Here is a 19,611-nt window from a genome sequence, read left to right on the forward strand (position 1 = left end):
ATACTTTTGAGATCTTGTAGGTTCTGTTCCAGACCACCCCAATGAAGCGAAGATTGCAGTGACGTGAGTCATGGATTTTTTGGTTTCTCAGTGCATATAAAAAGTTACATTTATAGTATACTGTAGTCTGTTAAGTGTGCAGCAGCATTGAGAGTCAGTCCTCCCGAATCATGCTGCTGCTTTATCAACTACAATTTATGTAATATTCTAAATCCTTTGTTGTCATTTCAACAGTCTTCATAGCTTCTTTCAGCAGGTGTAGATTTTGTCTCAAGAAACCACTTTCTTTGCTCATCCGTAGGAGGCAATTCCTTATCCATTAAAGTTTTATCATGTGATTGAAGCACTTCAGTCACATCCTCAGGCTCCACTTCTAATTCTGGTTCTCTTGCTTTTTTCTATCATATCTGGAGTTACTTCCTCTACTGAAGTCTTGAACCCATCCAAGGCACTAGTGAGGGTTGGAATCAACTTCTTCCAAACGACTGTTAATGTTGATATTTGGACCTCTTCCCGTGAATCACAAATGTTATTAATGGCATCTAGAATTACGAGTCCTTTTCAGCAGGTTTCCATTTACTTTGCCCAGGTCCATCAGAGGAATCACTATCTATGCAAGCTATAGCCTTACAAAATGAATTTCTTAAAGAATGTGACCAGAGTCAAAATTACTCTTGATCCATGGGCTGCAGAATGGATGTTGTGTTATCAGGCATAAAAACAGCATTAATCTCGTTGTACATCTCCATCAGAGCTTTTGGGTGACCAGGTACATTGTCAAGGAGCAGTAATATTTGGAAAGGAATCTTTTATTTCTGACAATAGTCCTCATCATTGGGCTTAAAATATTCAGTTAACCGTTTTGTAAACAGTTGTGCTGTCATCCAGCCTCTGTTGTTCCATTTACAGAGCAAAGGCAGAGTAGATTTAGCATAACTCTTAAGGGTCCTAGGATTTTCAGAATGGTCAGTGAGAATTGGCTTCAACTTAAAGTCACCAGCTGCATTAGCTTTTAACACAAAAGTCAGCCTGCTTTTTGAAGCTTTGAAGCCAAGCATTGACCTCTCTTCTCTAGCTGTGAAAGTCCTAGATAGTATCTTCCTTTTTAAGGCTGTTTCATCTACATTAAAAATCTATTGTTTAGTGTAGGCACCTTCATGGATTAGTTTAGCTAGATCTTCTGGATTACTTGCTTCAGCTTCTGCATCAGCATTTACTGCTTTACCTTGCACTTCTATGTTATGGAGATGCCTTCTTTCCTTAAACCTCATCAGTCAACCTCTGTTAGCTTCAAACTTCTCTTGGGCAGCTTCCTCACCTCCCTCAGCTTTTGTGGCATTGAAGAGAGGGCATTGCTCTCAACTGGGCTTTGTCTTAAGAGAATGTTGTGGCTGGTTAGATCTTCTATCCAAACCACTAAAACCCTTTTGCTATCAGCAATAAGACTGTTTCACTTTCTTATCATTCCTATGTTCACTGGAGTAGCACTTTTAATTTCCTTCAAGAACTTTTCCTTTGCACTCACAGCTTGGCTAACTGTTTGGCACTAGAGGCCTAGCTTTCCACCTATGTGTGCTTTTGACATGCCTTCCTCACTGAGCTTAATCATTTCTAGCTTTTGAGTTAAAATGAGAGATGTGTGATTCTTACTTTCATTTGAACACTTGGAGGCTGTTGTTGGGTTATTAATTGTCCTAATTTCAATATTGTTGTGTCTCAGGGAATAGGGAGACCCAAGGAAAGGATATAGGTGGGGCAGCAGCCTGTTGGTGGAGTAGTCAGAACACACACAGCATTTAGTAATTAAGTTCAGGGTCTTATTTGGGCATGGCTTTTGGCACTGTAAAACAATTACAATAGAAATGTCAAAGATCACTGATCACATATCACCATAATATATATAAATATAATAATTTTAAAAAGCATAAAATATTTTGAGAATTACCAAAATGTAACACGGAGACACAAAGAGAGCAAATGCTATTAGGAAAATGATGCCAATAGACTTGCTTGATGCTGAAGGGTTGCCCCTAACCTTCAATTTGTTAAAAAAAAAAAAAAGGCAATATCTATAAAGCATGATAAAGCAGAGTGCAGTACTATGAGGTATGCCTGTATATAGTGACAGAATATTTTTTCTTTGATAAGAACTTTTATATCTACTCTCTCAGCAACTTTCAAATGCAATACAGCATTATTAACTGTATATTACATCGCCATGACTTATTTATTTTGTAACTGGAACTTTGTACCTTTTGACTCCCTTTACCCATTTCACCTACCCTCCACCCATCTCCTATCACAAGCACCAATCTGTTTTCTGTATCTGTGAGCCTAGATTTTGTTTTGTTTTGTTTTTTAGATTGCAGATATAAGTGAGAGCATGTGGTGTTTGTCTTTCTCTAACTTATTTCACTTAACATAATGCCCTCAAGGTCTGTCCAGGTTGTTGCAAATGGCAACTTTCCTTTTTATGGCTGTATAATATTCCATTGTGAATAAATAGTGTGTGTATATATACATATATATACACACACTATTCACAATGGAATATTATATATATATCCATATATATTCATATATATATATATATATATATATTCATCCATCGATGGACAGTTAGGTTGTTTCCCTATCTTGGCTACTATAAATAATGCTGCAGTGAACATGGGGGTACATATATCTTTTCAAGTTAGTGTTTTTGTTTTCTTTGGCTAAATACCCAGAAGTGGAATTGTTGGATTATTAATTTTGTGAGGAATCTCCATAATGATTTCCATCATGGCTGTACCAACTGCATTCTCACCAACAGTGCATGAGTGTTCCCTTGTCTCCACATCCTTGCCAACACTTGTTATTTCTTGTTTCTCTGGTAATAGCCATTCTAACAGGTGTGGGATGTTACCTTGTTGTGGTTTTGATGTGCATTCCCTGATTATTACTGATATTTAGCACCTTTTCATGTACCTCTTGGCCATGTGTATGTCTTCTTTGGAAAAATGTTTGTTCAGATCCTCTGCACATGTTTTTTTGTTTGTTTTTTCTCTGCACATGTTTTAATTGAATTGTTTAATTGAATTATTTTTTTGTTATTGAATTGTATGAGTTCTTTATATAGTTTAGATATTAACCCTTTATCAGATACATGATTTACAAAATATTTTCTCCCATTTAGTAGGTTGCTTTTGTTGATGGTTTTATTGATGGTTTCCTTTGCTGTGCAGAAACTTTTTAATTGATGTAGTCTCACTCGTTTATTTTTGCTTTGTTGCCTTTGCTTTTGGTGTCAAATTGAAAAAAAATCATCACCATTACTGATGTCAAGAAGCTTACCACCTGTGTTTTTTTTAAGGAGTTTTATGGTTTCACGTCTCACATTCAGATCTTTAATCCATTTTGAGCTAATGTTTGTGTAATGTATAAGAGAGTAGTTCAATTTTATTCTTTTTCATGTGACTATCCAGTTTTCCCAACACCATTTAATAAAGAGACTGTCCTTTTTCCATAGTATATTCTTGACTTTTTTGTTGTAAGTTAATTGACCATCTATGTGTGGGTTTATTTCTGGGATATCTATCCTGTTCTGTGTGTCTGTTTCTATGCAGTACTATACTGTTTTGATTACTATAACTTTATAATATGGTTTGAAACATAGAGCATTATGCCTCTGTCTTTGTTCTTCTTTTTCAAGATTGCTTTGGCTCTTTGCATTTTTTTGTGGTTCCACATAAATTTTAGGATTGTTTGTCTTATTTCTGTCAAAAAAATTCTGTCAAAAAAATTCATTGGAATTTTGATAGGGATTGTACTCAGTCTGTGTATAGCTTTGGGTAGTATTGACTTTTTTTTTTTTTTTTAAAGATGATGTTGTGGGTAGGAGTTTATTAATTCATTTATTTTTTCTGTGTTGTGCCTTTGTTTCTGTGCAAGGGCTTTCTCTAGTTGTGGCAAGCAGGGGCCACTCTTCATCGTGGTGCACGGGCCTCTCACTATCGCGGCCTCTCTTGTTGCAGAGCACAGGCTCCAGACACGCAGGCTCAGTAGTTGTGGCTCACGGGCCCAGTTGCTCCACGCCATGTGGGATCTTCTCAGACCCGGGCTCGAACCCGTGTCCCCTGCATTGGCAGGCAGATTCTCAACCACTGCGCCACCAGGGAAGCCCAGTATTGACATTTTAACAATATTAATTCTTCCAGTCTATGAGCACAGAATATCTTTTCACATATTTGTGTCTTCTTTAGTTTCTTTCATTAATATTTTATAGTTTTCAGTGTACAGATCTTTTACCTCCTTGGTTAAATTTGTTGCTAGGTATTTTATTCTTTTTGATGCATTTGTAAATGGTATTGTTTTCTTAATTTCTCTTTCTGATAGTTTATTATTAGTATATAGAAATGCAAAAGATTTGTTGCAACAGAATTGTAATACATTTTAAAAGCATTTAAGGGGTATTCTAAACAAAATTAACTTTTAACTGAAAAAGCAATGTGAAAGAATGAAGTTTTCTTAGGATAATTCCAAAATTTATAAAATGTTAATTGATAATTCACTACAGATGATAATGAAACATGAAGTTAAAATTCTCAGGATGTCTTTGTTCAATCATGACAGTATACATAACCTCATTTGTCATTTATATCCATTAGTATGTAATTTTAAGTTTTATTATTGATATGAAGTGCAGAGCAAATGTCCCTTCTGTCTCTAACTCTCTCCTCCCCCTCCCCTAAAAATGGTGTTAGAACTTTACAGCAACCTACCTGTCAAATCTCCATGTACCATTGCCATTATTTAGGAGACACAAATCACTAAATTCTAGACAACGGAAGGAGTGGAATACTAAGAAACAGAACTGGAATAAAATGGCTATGTTACCCTGGGCAGTTAGCTTCAAAAAGGCCATGTCCAATGGTCTTGTCAAAGTGTCATGCCCAGTTAAATAAGGTACTCATTGAATTAGATGTTTGAATTAATTAATACACAGAGGGAAAAAAAGTTCCAAAATTCATGATGGTAAAGTTAATTTTGGAATTTATTTATTCTTTTCATTGTGTATTAGTTTCCTGTGGCTTCTGTGACAAATTACCACAAACTAGGTGGCTGAAAACAACAGAATTTTGTTCCTTCACAGGTCTCGAGGTCAGAAATTTAGAATCAGTATTTAAATCAAAATATTGGCAGGGCCACATTCCTCCTGGAGGTTCTAGAAGAAAATCTGTTTTTTTCTTCCTCCATCTTTCAGTGCTGACCACATTCCTTTGCTTGTGGCTACATCATTCCGATCTCCGAATCCATAGTCACATTGCCTTCTACTCTTCTGTCTCAAATTTATCTCCGCCTCTCCGTTACAAAGACGCACTAAGTGATTGCATTTAAGGCCCCCCTGGATATTCCAGAATAGTTTCCCCATCTTAATCCTTAACTTAATCACATCTAAAAGTTCCTTTTTGATACAAAAGGTAACATTTACAGATATGAGGGATTAGGATGTGGATGTCTTTTGGGGGAGGACATTATTCAACCAACCAGTTTGTCATCTGGACCACAAAGATTCACAACCATCCATGTGCAAAGTATCTTCATTCCATTCCAACATACTCAAAAGTCTCAACTCATTAGAGCATTAACTCAAGTCTAAAATATCAGCTAAATATTATGAGCTCAAAGGTTCCAAATGTCATTATCTAAATAATTTAACTTAGTATGAGTCAAAGTCTGGATATGGTTCATCCTGTGGCAAAATTTCCATCTATAGATTTGTGAAACCAGGAGACTAGTTATCTGCTTCCAAAATACAGTGATGGGACAGGCATAGGATAACAGTTATATATATTCTTAATTCAAAATGGGGGAACATCGAAGGAAAAAAGGAGTCACTAGCCCCCCAAGCAATTTCAAAATCCAACCAGCCAGTTTCCATTAGATTTCAAGGCCAGGGAATAATCCTCTGTGGCTTAAGGCTCTGCCTTTTGGACCCATGACTCTGGCTTCTGTATAGATTTGCTCCGGTACCCATGACTCTGGCCTCTAGACCCAAGGCTCTCCACTTGGAGTTATATACTTCCTTCATTTTATCTTTCGTCCCTTTCAGACCAGTCTGGCAGTGTTTCTACTGGTAAACATTTCTCAAATCTTATAGATCTTCTGTGTATGTCATGGAGATTCACACCATTAGACGAGAGAGCCCTCCACATATCTTTTTTGGAATAATCCCATCTTTATTCTTGGCTTCTGCTGTGATGGTTGAGTGGATCCATGAACCACATGCTTAATTTCCTTAAGAACCCTCTTTGTGAGAGAACAGTCTGAATCTTTGATTGTTTTGAGGCACTAGCCAATTGTGATCCAGCCATATCCTTGGCTTTATGATCAGAGTTTATTTTACTAAAAGTAAATCTCGTAATTTTAGCATCTTTTGCAATCTGGATAGGCTGAGAATTTCTCAAATCATTAAATCCTGGTTCATTTTTGCTTTATAGTTCTTTCCTCAATTTTTCTGTTTCCTCTTGCATTTTACTATAAGCAATAAGAAGAAACCAGGCTGCACCTTGAACCACTTATCTTGGAAGTCTCCTCAGCTGAATACCCAAGTTCATCATTTACAAATTCTATAGGGCACATTTCTGCTATACCTTCTAATGCTATATAATAAGGATCAACTTCCCTCCAGTTTCCAATAGCGTGTTCTTTTTGTTCCTTCCGAGACCTCACTATAAGTGCCTTGAACATCCATAGTTCTACCAATAGTTCAGAGCAATCTAGGCTTTTTCTATCATGCACCTCAGAATTATTCCAGCTTCTCTGCCCATTAACCTAATCTCAAAGGCACTTTTATATTTGCAGGAATTTGTTATAGTAGTACCCCACTCTCAGTATCAAAATCTGTTTTAGCTTAATGTGGCTGATATAACAAATTAGCATAAATTCAATGACTCAAAACAACAGAAATTTATTGTAAAGTCCAGAAGTCCAATCGGCATCACTAGACTGAAATGCTGGTGTCAGCATGACCATACTTCCTCTGGAGGTTCTAGGAAGGTATCTGTTCCTTGCCTCTTTCAGCTTCTGGTGACTGCTGACATTCCTTGGTTGCAGTCACATTACTCCACTTTTCAAGAGCAATATTTTAAAATCCCTCTCTGTTCCATCTTCACATTGCCTTCTTTCAGCATGAGTACAATCTCCCTCTGCTCACCCCTCTACCCCTCATCCCCCAATGGGACACATATGGTCACATTTAAGGCCTGCCTGGATAATCCAGTATAATCTCCCCATCACAAGATTCTTAACCATGTCTATAGAGACCCTGTTTCCATATAAGGTAACATTTACAAATTCTTGATTAGGGACTGACATGTTATTGGGAAAAAAATTTATAGTATCTGACTTAACATTCAAAATGGCTTAATAGCCTCTTTTTTCTTCTTAGTAATGAACATTTAATCTGCACCTATTCACTCCTCCAAACTGTTATCTTCCCTCTCTTAATAAATGACATCATCAAGTGCTTAAGCCAGAAATTTAGGAGTTATCATGAAGTTTCTCCTTTACCTGTTACATTTAATCTATTGGCAAGACTGCATGACTAGCACCAAGATACTTCTCTCCTTTTCCAGTGCTACCACCCTGGTCCAGGCTATTGCTATTTGTCTCCTGGCACATTAGCAGTAACCTCTTAAACTGTCTCCCAGCCTCTACTCTTGCCTCCCAACAATCTACTCGCCGCATAGCAGCCAGAGTATGATATTTTGAAACTCCATCAGTTAATGCCTGTCCCCTGGTTAATACTCTTCACTGGTTTCCCATCATACTTATGATAAAACTCAAATATTCTACCTTTACTGAAAATGTCTTATATAATTTGCAATCTACTAGATTCATTTTTCTCCTTCAAATACGGGTCCCATTCTTAACACACAATAAGTAAGCTAAAATGGCCATTTCTATTTTCAAAGGAAAAAATTTTTTTTTAAATGGAAACCTTTTGTACTTTATATAATGTCACTTAATTCTGTATTTTTACCTTGCTTTATAAATAATATCATCAAGTACTTTTACAAGATATTTAGAAATATGTGTTTTCAATTACTTTTAGATGAATCTTATGTTTATTGCTTAGTCTGTGATGGATATTTTACTGGTATCAGGTTTGGACCTATCACTGGCTTATCATTTATCACTTGATGAAGGTGTCACTTAAAGTTTTCAGTGTTGCACTAAAAATCAACAGTGATTTATCGAATAACTGCAATGTGTCCAAATTTATACACAGAGCAATTTGGAAGAATACATATATTTCTCCCCGACTTGTAGAAGTGTCTCCTTTTTTCCCTCTTGTCATTTAGTGCCTCAAAATTTAAGTCAGATTATGAAGAAAAATGTATTATTCCACAGTAAAAATGTCAATTTACAAAATAACACACAAACCATATTTAGCTATTGATATTAGTAGCTAAAAAAATCACAAAATGTAAAAATTATACCTTTTGCTTGTCATATTTATGAGTGTTAATACATATTGTTAACAAAAGTATGAAAAATACAGTAACTCAGATACAGTGTACTTGTACATTGTATTTGGACAGCCATATTAGAAAGTTATTTGAAAAGAATCATCAGTGCTATCAAAATGTTCATACCTTTGAATATAGCTCTTCCCTTTAACTTAATAAAATAATCAGATATGTGCAATAACATTTAGGTATAAGGACATTTTTATATCATTATTTAAAAGAATGAAAATTCAAAAAATCTGCTAATCTAAAAACTTAGAAGACTGAATGTATAGTTTGTTACCTCCTTACGTTGAAATATTCATGGCTATTTAAAATCATAATTTAGAAAAACATTTTATGACATGAGCACAATTTTTAGGATATATAATCAAAGCAGTTTAACCCACCGCATGTGACTTATGATACCAGTTTTGTGAGATAAGCACACATAAAATTGTGCTTCTAGAAGTAAATGATATACACACATATAATGGAGGTATTTATGATGACTTTAATTTTTAAAAAAATTTTTTTTCAAAATTTTGTGATGACAATGAGCTGTTTTTGTAATATATTTGTTAAAGAGAAAACTAACAAAACCTAAACATAGACTTAGATTTAAAAACATAGTGTATTTATAAATAAATAATGAAAAGAAAAAAAGAGGCCCTTGTAATATCAGAGCCCTAGAAACTTTCATGCAAAGGAAACAGTGCTCTTTCTCCTCCGCTATCAAGGAAAGGAAAAGTGGGTAACTAAAGGCTAAGGTGAAAAGACCCTATGAGAGTTGATGATCTCTTACTTGTTAGCCCAATCAATGTCGCAGAATCAGTATTCTTAAAGTTCCATAAAATTACATGCGCACATAGACACGTATTCTATGTAGTCAGCTGTTACCTATGTCAACAGAATAGAACAAAAGCAAAGTAAAACACATTTAAATTAGACTAAAAAATATTGTAGATAGAGCCTTTCATCAAGGGATACTTTGAAGTATATACGTGGGGAAGGAAGATGTTAAAGATAACGCCTTAATTTTGAGAGTGCTGATAGTGTCCTACTTAGTATTCATTCTGAAGGGGGGCTGCTGGGGGAAATCAACCAATTTATGTGTTTAGGGAAATACTAACATTGTGTTTATGAGTGCCTCTTTTGTACCATAAAAATCTATGAATATTATATTTTAATAATTTAATATGTATTAGGCTCATTAAAATAAACTAATTTTTAAAATGATAATCCATTCGTGTTAAAGGAATCAGGGAAAAAGTACGATTGACTCCAGACCCCTAGCACTTTCTTACCATCCTTTCTATAACATATTCACTCTTAGAAAGGAACTTGTACATTTGTTGTATCATGTAAGTAAGTAATCCAAAAAATTGTTTTATCTTTCTCTCTATGCACTCAATCAATCATATTCAATTTCTTTCTTCACTGTTTCTCTTAAAGCTGGAAGTATTGTTAACCACCAGCTACATAGGGCCATCAATTAACACAACGTCAGTTATATGCTTTCTAGCTCCCTCTAGTTTTTTCAGGGAAGTTGTCTCTGAAAAGAAATCACATCAGATCCAAGAAAATGGGAAGAAGTTGCCACTGACTCAAAATTTGTTTAAATGTAGGGTGCTATACAGTGTGTATAGGTATTAAGTATCCTAATTGCATATTAGTTTAACATATAGCATTTGTTTCATCATAACAGCAACTGAAAAACCGAAAACTCAATCAAAATAATAATGAACACATACACATACTCACATGTATGTTGTCAGCTTGCTTTAATATGAGTAAGAGACTCTAGATCAAGGTACTACTTAGGTCTATAGTAAGCAATTGCAAAGGACTCTGGAATTTAGGTTAGACTATATCTTTGAAGTCCTGCCTCAGCTTTTCTAACATTCTGTCCCTCTAGCAATTCTTTGTTCTCCGAAGCTAATGAATCAATTGCAGAGCTGTCCCATAGGTCTTCCACATTCTTATGTCCCTTCATATCAATTATACTTCCATTTTGATAAATGGTACTTAGCAAAGTAGTACCCTTCATTCAGTGGAGCTTATAGCTCTGAAAAAACGGGGAAAACTTTCTGTATCTTTTATGTCTAGAATCAAGCAAAGTGCCTGGCACATAATAGGTTGTAGTAACTCACAATGAATATTAAAAAAATGAGTCATGAAGATATTGATATTTTGAAAATGTTATAGAAAATCAAAATTGTGGAATTTTAACAATGATGTCTCAAACAGTGCTGGCCATTTACTTTTGAGAGTTATTTACAGGTTTAATGTAAGGTCTTTGTTAAGCTTTTCTTAAAAGAAGATATGAATAGGCTAATATAATATGAAGATTTAAAATACTTCTAGAAATTACAAGATAAATTTAAACTTCACCAAAAGCAGATGGAATGAAAGAAACTGATTAAGTGAACTCTGTTTCAGTTTACATCCTGCAAAAAGACAGCAGATTGACAAAAATGCCAGTTTTTATTTATGTAAAAATGTATTAATTGCAAAAGAAAGAACTAGTGTTTTGACCTACATGTAAGCTAAGTGTTTAAAAAAATAAAAAGCACAAGTGCATGTCTCATTGCAGTTTTAGCTCAAGAACAGAATGGATTGGATAGCAAGAGAGAATGTGTAGGCATGAGTGTGGTGATAGGTCTTATGTGTCAGTGTATGCATATATGTACTCCTAGTGTTGGGAATGTATCAGGATAAAATTTTGAACTTAATTCTAAGATAAATATAAGTATAAAAATAAATTCTAAGATAAAAATAAGTATAAAAATAAGTATAAAAATAATACAATGAATGTAATTATTTTAGTTACCTTTGTCTTGTGAATACATTTGGGAGAGTAGATAAATGTCTGCTTGCACTTATGCTTAAACAATTAGAGAACCTACCCCATTCCTAGGTAATATGGTATTTTTGCTTATTTGGTGAGCATGTGGCCTCCTTTCCTAGAATACCACCTAAACAAACAGGTTCTTATGCAATCTGTTGCAGGCTCTTTAATATAAATAGATTAAAAAAAAAGTCTATCCTACCAGTGTTGGTAAATTGTGTAGCTACTTTTCTACTCTGCTTTCATTGGAGCATAATTTGGGGGGCTACTTATGTGGACAATTATAAAGCTACACAGATGTGAAAATTTCTCTCAGTCGTTAACTGTAAAATATAAGCTGCAATTAATGTCTGTCATCAAATTAGGAGATAATGTTAGTTTTCACACTTCAGTTCTCAGTTTAATGCTTTAACTAACCTTATTAGGGGCTCTTAGCACATCAAAAAAGGGATCAGCCAAACAAATGATTAGCTCTCTGGTCAATTTGCTAGACTCCAGTGGTAGTTTACTTTGTTAGCAATGTGTTTCTAATAAATGTAATTGTCACTTATTTAATGAAGCTGATTTTAGTATAAACACAAAGCATGAATGTAGGTCACATATTATAATTTGCTACCGTGTATTCTGTATACACACAAGTACTCACAAATGTATATATAGATATATGTTATTTTCAATTGCATAAAAACTGTAAAAAGCATCAATTTATAAATCAAACTAGATTGCCAAATTCCATATTTTGGCTTCCAGAATTGCTAAATTCCATACTTTGGTTTCTAAACCCTCTTTTCGACAAGCTTTTATCTACCTAGCAAAAGGAAATAAAGTATATGTCCTCTTTTTAAAAGAATCCTGTAAAAGCTTACTCTCTGGATTTTCTTTTGGCTTTTAAGAAAACATAAAGGGGAAGGTTTAAATGTTTAGAGGCTTACAAATGCCTAGAGAGGTTACTGAATGAATACAATTAATTTTTACTTTTCCTAATTGGTGTGTGCCACATTTAACCAGCAGAAATTCCATCTTCCTACACAGAAGAGAAGGCTCCTTTATCTCACAAGTTGGGTTTTATTTAAGCCAGTAAATTGTACATAATATTGTACAATGAATTTCCTTTCTGATTAGTCTATTCTAATCGGTTTGATAGGGGAACTAACTCATTTAACACTTCAGGCAGATGCTTAGAATGTCTTTAAGGAATTGACCACTTCATTGCAGTTAAAAAGTATATTATTTGGAGGCGTAAATGGATACCAGATTTCCTTTTATGTTTTGGACCTTGGTACTAAGTTGTAGTAGGCCACACTCCCACTGTTAGCCTTAATAGGATTAGTTTGGATATTATCAGAGGAACGATCAACACCTGCTGATATGATCACAGATGGTATCAAAGAGTAAGAGGAACTCAGTTGTACAGGGACACTCATCTCAGGCTTTTACATTGGGAGTGCCAGTACAAAAATGGCTACAAGATTCAAGGATAATATTCCATGTAACTATTAGTGGTACAGTATCAAAACTGGTATGAAATTAAAAGTCTTTCTCTAGCTTGCTTAATTCTGAGGAATGGGAGCCTATTTGACAGTCTGCTAATACTAGCTCTTTGACTCTGGGTACGTTATTTAATTTCTTTGAGGCTATGTGTCTTTAGCTGCAAAACTGAGACCAATAATAACACCTAGCTCCTGGGATTTGGTGAGGATTAAATGAGGTAATCCAGGTGAAGAGCGTAACCCTGTTCCTTACGTATAAATGTGAATCCTTATTGGACTGATTTTTATAATGTCTTCAGTGATTTTATGGATTCTTCAGGGGTGCTTTAATAAATATGAACTTAATAAAAATACCTTGTGTTTTTGAGGGATACTATTAGCCCAATTTCTAAAGAAGATTTATGATATTAATTATGAAATGATAGTAAATTTTATTATAGGCCTTTTCAACTTTGGAAAGTTTGTTTTTCTTCTATTAGTGTAATGTACTTCATTAACAGATTAGACATGTTGGAATAATTTAATAGTAAATTATGGTTTTTAATATACTGCCATTTCAGTTTATAAACTGTCTGGTTTGTGTTTTAGGGCAGGGGTCCCCAGTGGTCCACAGCCTGTTAGGAACTGGGCCGCACAGCAAGAGGTGAGCAGCAGACGAGTGAGCGAAGCTTCATCTGCCGCTCCCCATTGCTTGCATTACTGCCTGAACTGTCCTCCCCTCTCCTCCCCACCCCCCGATCGGTGGAAAAATTGTCTTCCACAAAACCGGTCCCTGGTGCCAGAAAGGTTGGGGACTGCTGTTGTAGTGTCCTACTAGCCTTACTGAATGAATTGAGAATATTTGGGGCTTTCCTATGTTCTGAAACAGTTAAATAGCTAATAAGTTATCTATTCCTTCACATTTATAGATTTTTACGCTTGTGTTTATGAACAATGGGCAGGGAATAGAAGGGAGAAAATGCTTGACTTCTTTTTCCATTTCTCTTTGGTTACTTGCATATTCAACTATGAGTGTACTTTGGTAATTGATATTTTTCTAGAAAAACGCAGAGGTATAGAATTCTGGAGAAGCCAAAGAGGTCTCACAACAAAGTAGAATCTAGAAGCTAGTCCTTTGAAAGACCATCTAACCAATTTTGATAATAGAAAATAACCTTTCAAAATCAATTTTACTTTTAAGTTTCACAAAGGAATTTCATATGTAGTTACTAGTAGTACATCTTTTTGGTCCTTTCAAACAAATATGGTAAAAATGAAACAGACAGGAAACAGAAATTTAGACAATTTAGATTCAGAATCAAATGACCAGTACTACTTTATACCCATTAGAATGTCTACTATTAAAAAACAAAAACAACAGAAAATAAGTGCTGGTAAAGATGTGGGGAAATTGCAACAATTCATGCTTTATTGGTGGGAATATAAGATAGTGCAGCCACTGTGGAAAACATTATGGTTATTCCTCAAAAAATTAACAATAGAATTATCATATGATCCAGCAATTCCACTTCTGGGTATATACCTAAAAGAATTGAAAGCAGGGCTTTGAAGAGATATTTGTAGTCTCCTGTTCATAGCAGCATTATTCATAATAGCCAAAAAGTGGAAGCAACCCACGTGTCCATTGACAGATGAATGGATAAACAAAATGTGTACGTACATACAGTGGAATATTATTCAGCTTTAAAAAGGACAGGAATTCTGACACATGCTACAACATGGATAAATCTTGAGATCATTATACTAAGTGATATAAAGTCACAAAAAGGCAAATACTGTATGATTACACTTTTCTGAGGTACCTAGAGTGTAAATTCATAGAGACAGCATTCATAGAGACAGCAGGGAGATGGTGGTTGCCAGGGACTAGGAGAGGGAGGGAATGGGGAGTTAGTGTTTAATGGGCACAGAATTTCAGTTTTGCAAGATAAAAAGTTCTGGAAATGTATCTTGGTGATGACTGCACAAAATATGAATACACTTAATACCACTGAACTAACTGTGATTAAGATGTGTATTTTACCATACTTATTATTTTTAATCAAATGACCGGGAAGTGACAGAGCCAAGCCAAGGAATGCCTCCTAAGCTAGAGGCACTTGAACTATTTTTGAGCACTCGAAGCCTAATGGGTCATGTTGTCTTTATATTTGGTCCCTAAGAAAAATTTCTAGGGATCATTTTTGTGTGCTTCTGTCTTTTGATATACTAAAAAAGAAAAGAAAACATGCAAAAGTTCAAACATAAGGCCCTGTGACAACACCTAATAATTTTCTTTCCAAAGTATGTTTTATCCTATTAGAACGTTCTCCTCTAGGGAGCCTTGCCTAATTTTCCTAACACGTCACTGTATGTACCTGTCCCCCTTCAACATACCCACTGCATCCTAGTCTTATTTTCTTTATACCTCTCATTTTTTTCATATTCTAAATATCTGCTTATGTTCTCTTTCCCTATAGAATGGGACTGTCTGGAGATTAACCAGTAAAAGTTAGAAGATCTAAGTTCTACTCTCTATTTTTATTCTCATGACATGGATTTCAGTTGCTTTGTATTTCGTCTTTCCTGTAAGTCCATAGTTTTTTGTAGACATACAGCCAAGTTAATAAATCTCCGAGGTCTTATTTTGTGTAGGATGCTATTCTAGATTCCAGGGAGATAGCAGGACAAAACATTTTAAAAAGGCCCAAAATCTCTTTCCTCATTGAACTCACATTATAGAGGAGGCAGGCAATAAACAAGATAAATAAATGGAATACATGTTATGTTGCATATGTGATAAAAGGAAAATAAAGCAGGTAATGGGATATAAGGTGTCTGGGTATGTAGGAAATTTTAGATAAGGTACCAGGGAAGATCATACAGAGTACCTGGCTTTTGACCAAAGACCAAGTAAAAGAGAATATTAGTTTGTTAGGATCACCATAACAAAATACCACAGACGAGTAGCTTAAAAAGCAGAAAATTTTTATTTTCTCACAGTACTGGCAGCTGGAAGTCCAAGATCAAGGGGTCAGCCGGTTTGATTTCTCCTGAAGACTCTGTCCTTGGCTTGCAGATGGCTGGCTTCTTGCCATGTCCTCACATGGACTTTCCTCTGTGCACACACATCCCTTCTGCCTCTTCCTCTTCTTATAAGGACATGGGTCATATTGGGTTGGGGCCCCACCACTAACAGCCTCTTTTTAACTTAATCGCCCCTAAAAGATCTTTTCTCCAAATATGGTTACATTCTGAGGTACTAGGGTTGGGACTTCAACATATGAATTTTAGGGGGACACAATTCAGACCATAACAGGGAGGGAAAGAGTCATATAGCTATCAGGGGCAGGACATTTCAGAGAGAAAAAGAAAGCAAAGGCCCCGAAGTAGGAGCATGTCTGAGAGTGTTCTGGCAGCATCAAAGAGGCCAGTGCAGCTAGAACAGAGCAAAGAAGAGAGATATAGCAGGTGAGGCCAGAGAGAAAACAGGGCCAGATCTTGTATATCATTGTAAGACCTTCTCTTTTTTATTTTGAGAGGAATGGAATTCCATTAGTGAGTTTGAGCCAAGGACGTGTTTGGACACATGATCAGCCAAGACCTCTCTGGTTGGTGTGTTGATAGTAGACTAAGGTGAAGGAAGGGGATACAGAGGCTCTTGTAATAATCCAGGTAAGATATAATGGTGGTTTAGTGTAGAGTTGTGACATTGGGAGAGATGAGAGGTGATCAGGGTCTAGAGTTTTATACAGTTTGGGGGAGGGGGTTCAAATGCAGGTCCACAGCCCATGTTCTTTTCTACTGCATGACTATGGAAGAAAGTACATGTTCAACAAAGTTAGGAAAAGAAAATGAAGGAATAGCTGAAATAACTTACTCTTTGTTTTTTTAGTGGGGAGGGCAACAGACCTACCTTGGAGTTTTATATATTTTTTGATGGTTAAGCTAATAAGATTTACTGGCAGACTATATGTGTGGTATGACAAAAACCGTGGATGCTGAGCCACTGGAAGAATGTAGTTATCTGTGACCTAAAAGGGAGAAGCAGGTGAATCAGGTTTGGGAGAAATAGAGGGAGATTTCAGTTTTGAACAGGTTAAATTTGAGAGCTCTATTAAAATATGTAAGTAGATATGGCACTAGGTAACTGCATATATATACCTCATCAAGTGTAAAGACAAAGAGTTCAGTAAATAATAGCTATAGATTATTCAGTAAATAATAGCCGATGATGAGGAGAAGTAAGAAGGGAAAAGAGAGGAGAAAAAAAGCTAGTGTGTTTCCTTCACAAAACTTTCCAAACGATGCAACTTACCAAAATTATGATAGTCTTAGTACTAGGTGCTCTGTTAAAAAAAAATAGATATATTACCTGTATTCTGAGAATTTCAGTTTATGTCAGGGTGACCCTCACGCATGTTGACTCTTTTGCTTGTCAGCCTTTCATGCCACATGTGGATGAGGGAGCAAAAGAAGTTGTGTTCTTGGGTAACTGTTGGCCTTTTGATGAGGTGAAGGTATCATACCAAATGTGTTTCTTGTCTTGCATTCGTCACTAAAGCTAAATGCAAGTAGTATTTTATTGACACCCATTTGTGTCTTCTGAGTCTGACAGCCAACTTCTAACTGTAGTTGTGCTGCTTCAGTAATATGATCACTGTAGATAGCCTTTTTGGAAATTAGGCTCTGCAAATATCAGTGCTTACAGGAGCTAGGCAGATAGCTTATATAAGCAGATAGCTTATGTAAGCTTATATAATTATTTCTTATAATAATTGAGAAAAAGACTGAAAAGAACTGAGAGAGAATGGCTGTGACAGGCTGAATAATTCTCCCCCACCATGTATCAGATTAAATATTTTGAGATGAGGGAATTATCCTGAATTATTGCGGTGATCCCAAGTAACTTAAAAGGTCCTCCTAAAATTCAGGAAGGCAAGAAAGTCAAAGAGAAAGTGATTTGACGAAGGAGCCAGAGGTTGGAGTAACGCACTTTGAAGTAGCGGGAAGGAGCTGTAAGCCAAAGGATATAGGTGGCTTTTTGAAGATGAGGGTGGCAAGGAAACAGATGATCCTGAAGAGAGAAGGAGCAGAAGGAACACAGTCTTCCTCCAGAGGGAGCACAGCTTTGCTGACACTTTGATTTTCTACTTCCGAATCTCCAGAACAGTTAGAGAATAAACTTATTTGCTTTAAACCACTATGCTTTCTCAAAGCCATCACCATCATTTTTTAAAACTGAAATTCAACTTAAAAAATAAACACCCACAAGAATGGCCAAGGATTGAGCATTCAGGGTTCAATCCAGACTAAAGGCTTCCAGTTTTCAACTACTGTTAAACTGTGATTTCCAGCAAAATATTTTGCCTACTATTTTATTTTACTGAAGATAAGTAATAAAAACCACCATGTCAAATGTATATAATGTTATATACCATGTAAAAAAGGTGTGAATAATAGTTTTCTCTAATGATAATGTTAGGTAGAGCAGAAAAGAGGAAAAGACAATAGGTCAGTTCTTTGTCACTCATCATTGGTTTCCACCACTGCAAATTTATATCTAATTTTAAGAGGCAGATTTCCTAATCAGTAATGATAAAATGTTAGAAGTTCAACTTTCATAATTAACCATGGCATGCGAGTTTCCTTGATTTTCAATACGAAATTTGCTTCTACAAATTATAATCAGTATAAATGGGGAGAACCTTATCAGAAGAGATAATTTAAATTGATATGTTTCTAAAATACTGATAAAGTAATTTTTAAATGATATGCATATAGAACCACAGCTGAAATCTAGAATAAATGCATAAGTCAAAGTATTATTTAATCAATAAAATTGTGCAGAAAACTAGTTAATCTATTAAGACATGATAACTATGTAGCTAACATTCCCTCTAGTTGAGAAAAAAAGGATGACATGTGAAATTAACAATTGTTCAGAATTTGTAATGATTATTTTCCAAATCTCCAATACAATCCTTCAAATTAAAGAGTGCTATATTTAGCTAATACTTAATCCATTTCTCCAGTAATTTTAGAGGCCACATTAAGATAATGCTTAAATCATAATGTAAATTGGGTCAGAGATATAAACCAATCAGAAATAAACATAAACCTATCACAATCAGAACTAAACATTAACTAACTCTTAGTACAAGTTAAGAATTCATTACTGGGGGACTTCTATTTCTGTCCAAAACAGAGAAACAGATTTACCCTCTTGCCAAAAACAGCCAAAAACAAAGCCAAAAACTTCAGCAGACTAAATACATGAAACAGTAGTTTTTCATGGCACTGGATATCAGGCAGTGAGGGACGGTGATCGCTGAGAGATGAGAGATAAACCCTCAGAAGGTATGCCTCACATGAGAGGGTCCAGAGAGCGTTGTCATACAGAGAACTCCAGAGATCTGCAGAGCAGCCCCTGTGTTTAGTAAGTATTGATCAACACATGTTTTCAAGGAAACTACTGAGGCAAAGAAAGAACCATCTGAAAGAATTAGTAGAAAGAATACGTGGAACACACACAGGGCTGGGAATGGTGCCTGTTCCCACCAGCTAGATTAGAGAAACTCATAATTTGCAAGTCATTGGATAGAGTATCAGAAGGGTCTTGCCTCAGTAGTGGGGAATAACTAGCCCTAGGCTAAAGGTTGCTCTGGTCTTGCCAATGAATCTTAAAGGCAAGTCCCAAAATAATGATACTGTTTCCTAGTAACTTAACTATGTTCCAGACAAAGCTCAAAAATATGTAAAGAAATACAAAAATATATTGACCAAAAAAACATGGTGT

The sequence above is a fragment of the Lagenorhynchus albirostris genome, chromosome 3 (genome assembly GCF_949774975.1).
Source record: "Lagenorhynchus albirostris chromosome 3, mLagAlb1.1, whole genome shotgun sequence".
Taxonomy (NCBI): domain Eukaryota; kingdom Metazoa; phylum Chordata; class Mammalia; order Artiodactyla; family Delphinidae; genus Lagenorhynchus; species Lagenorhynchus albirostris.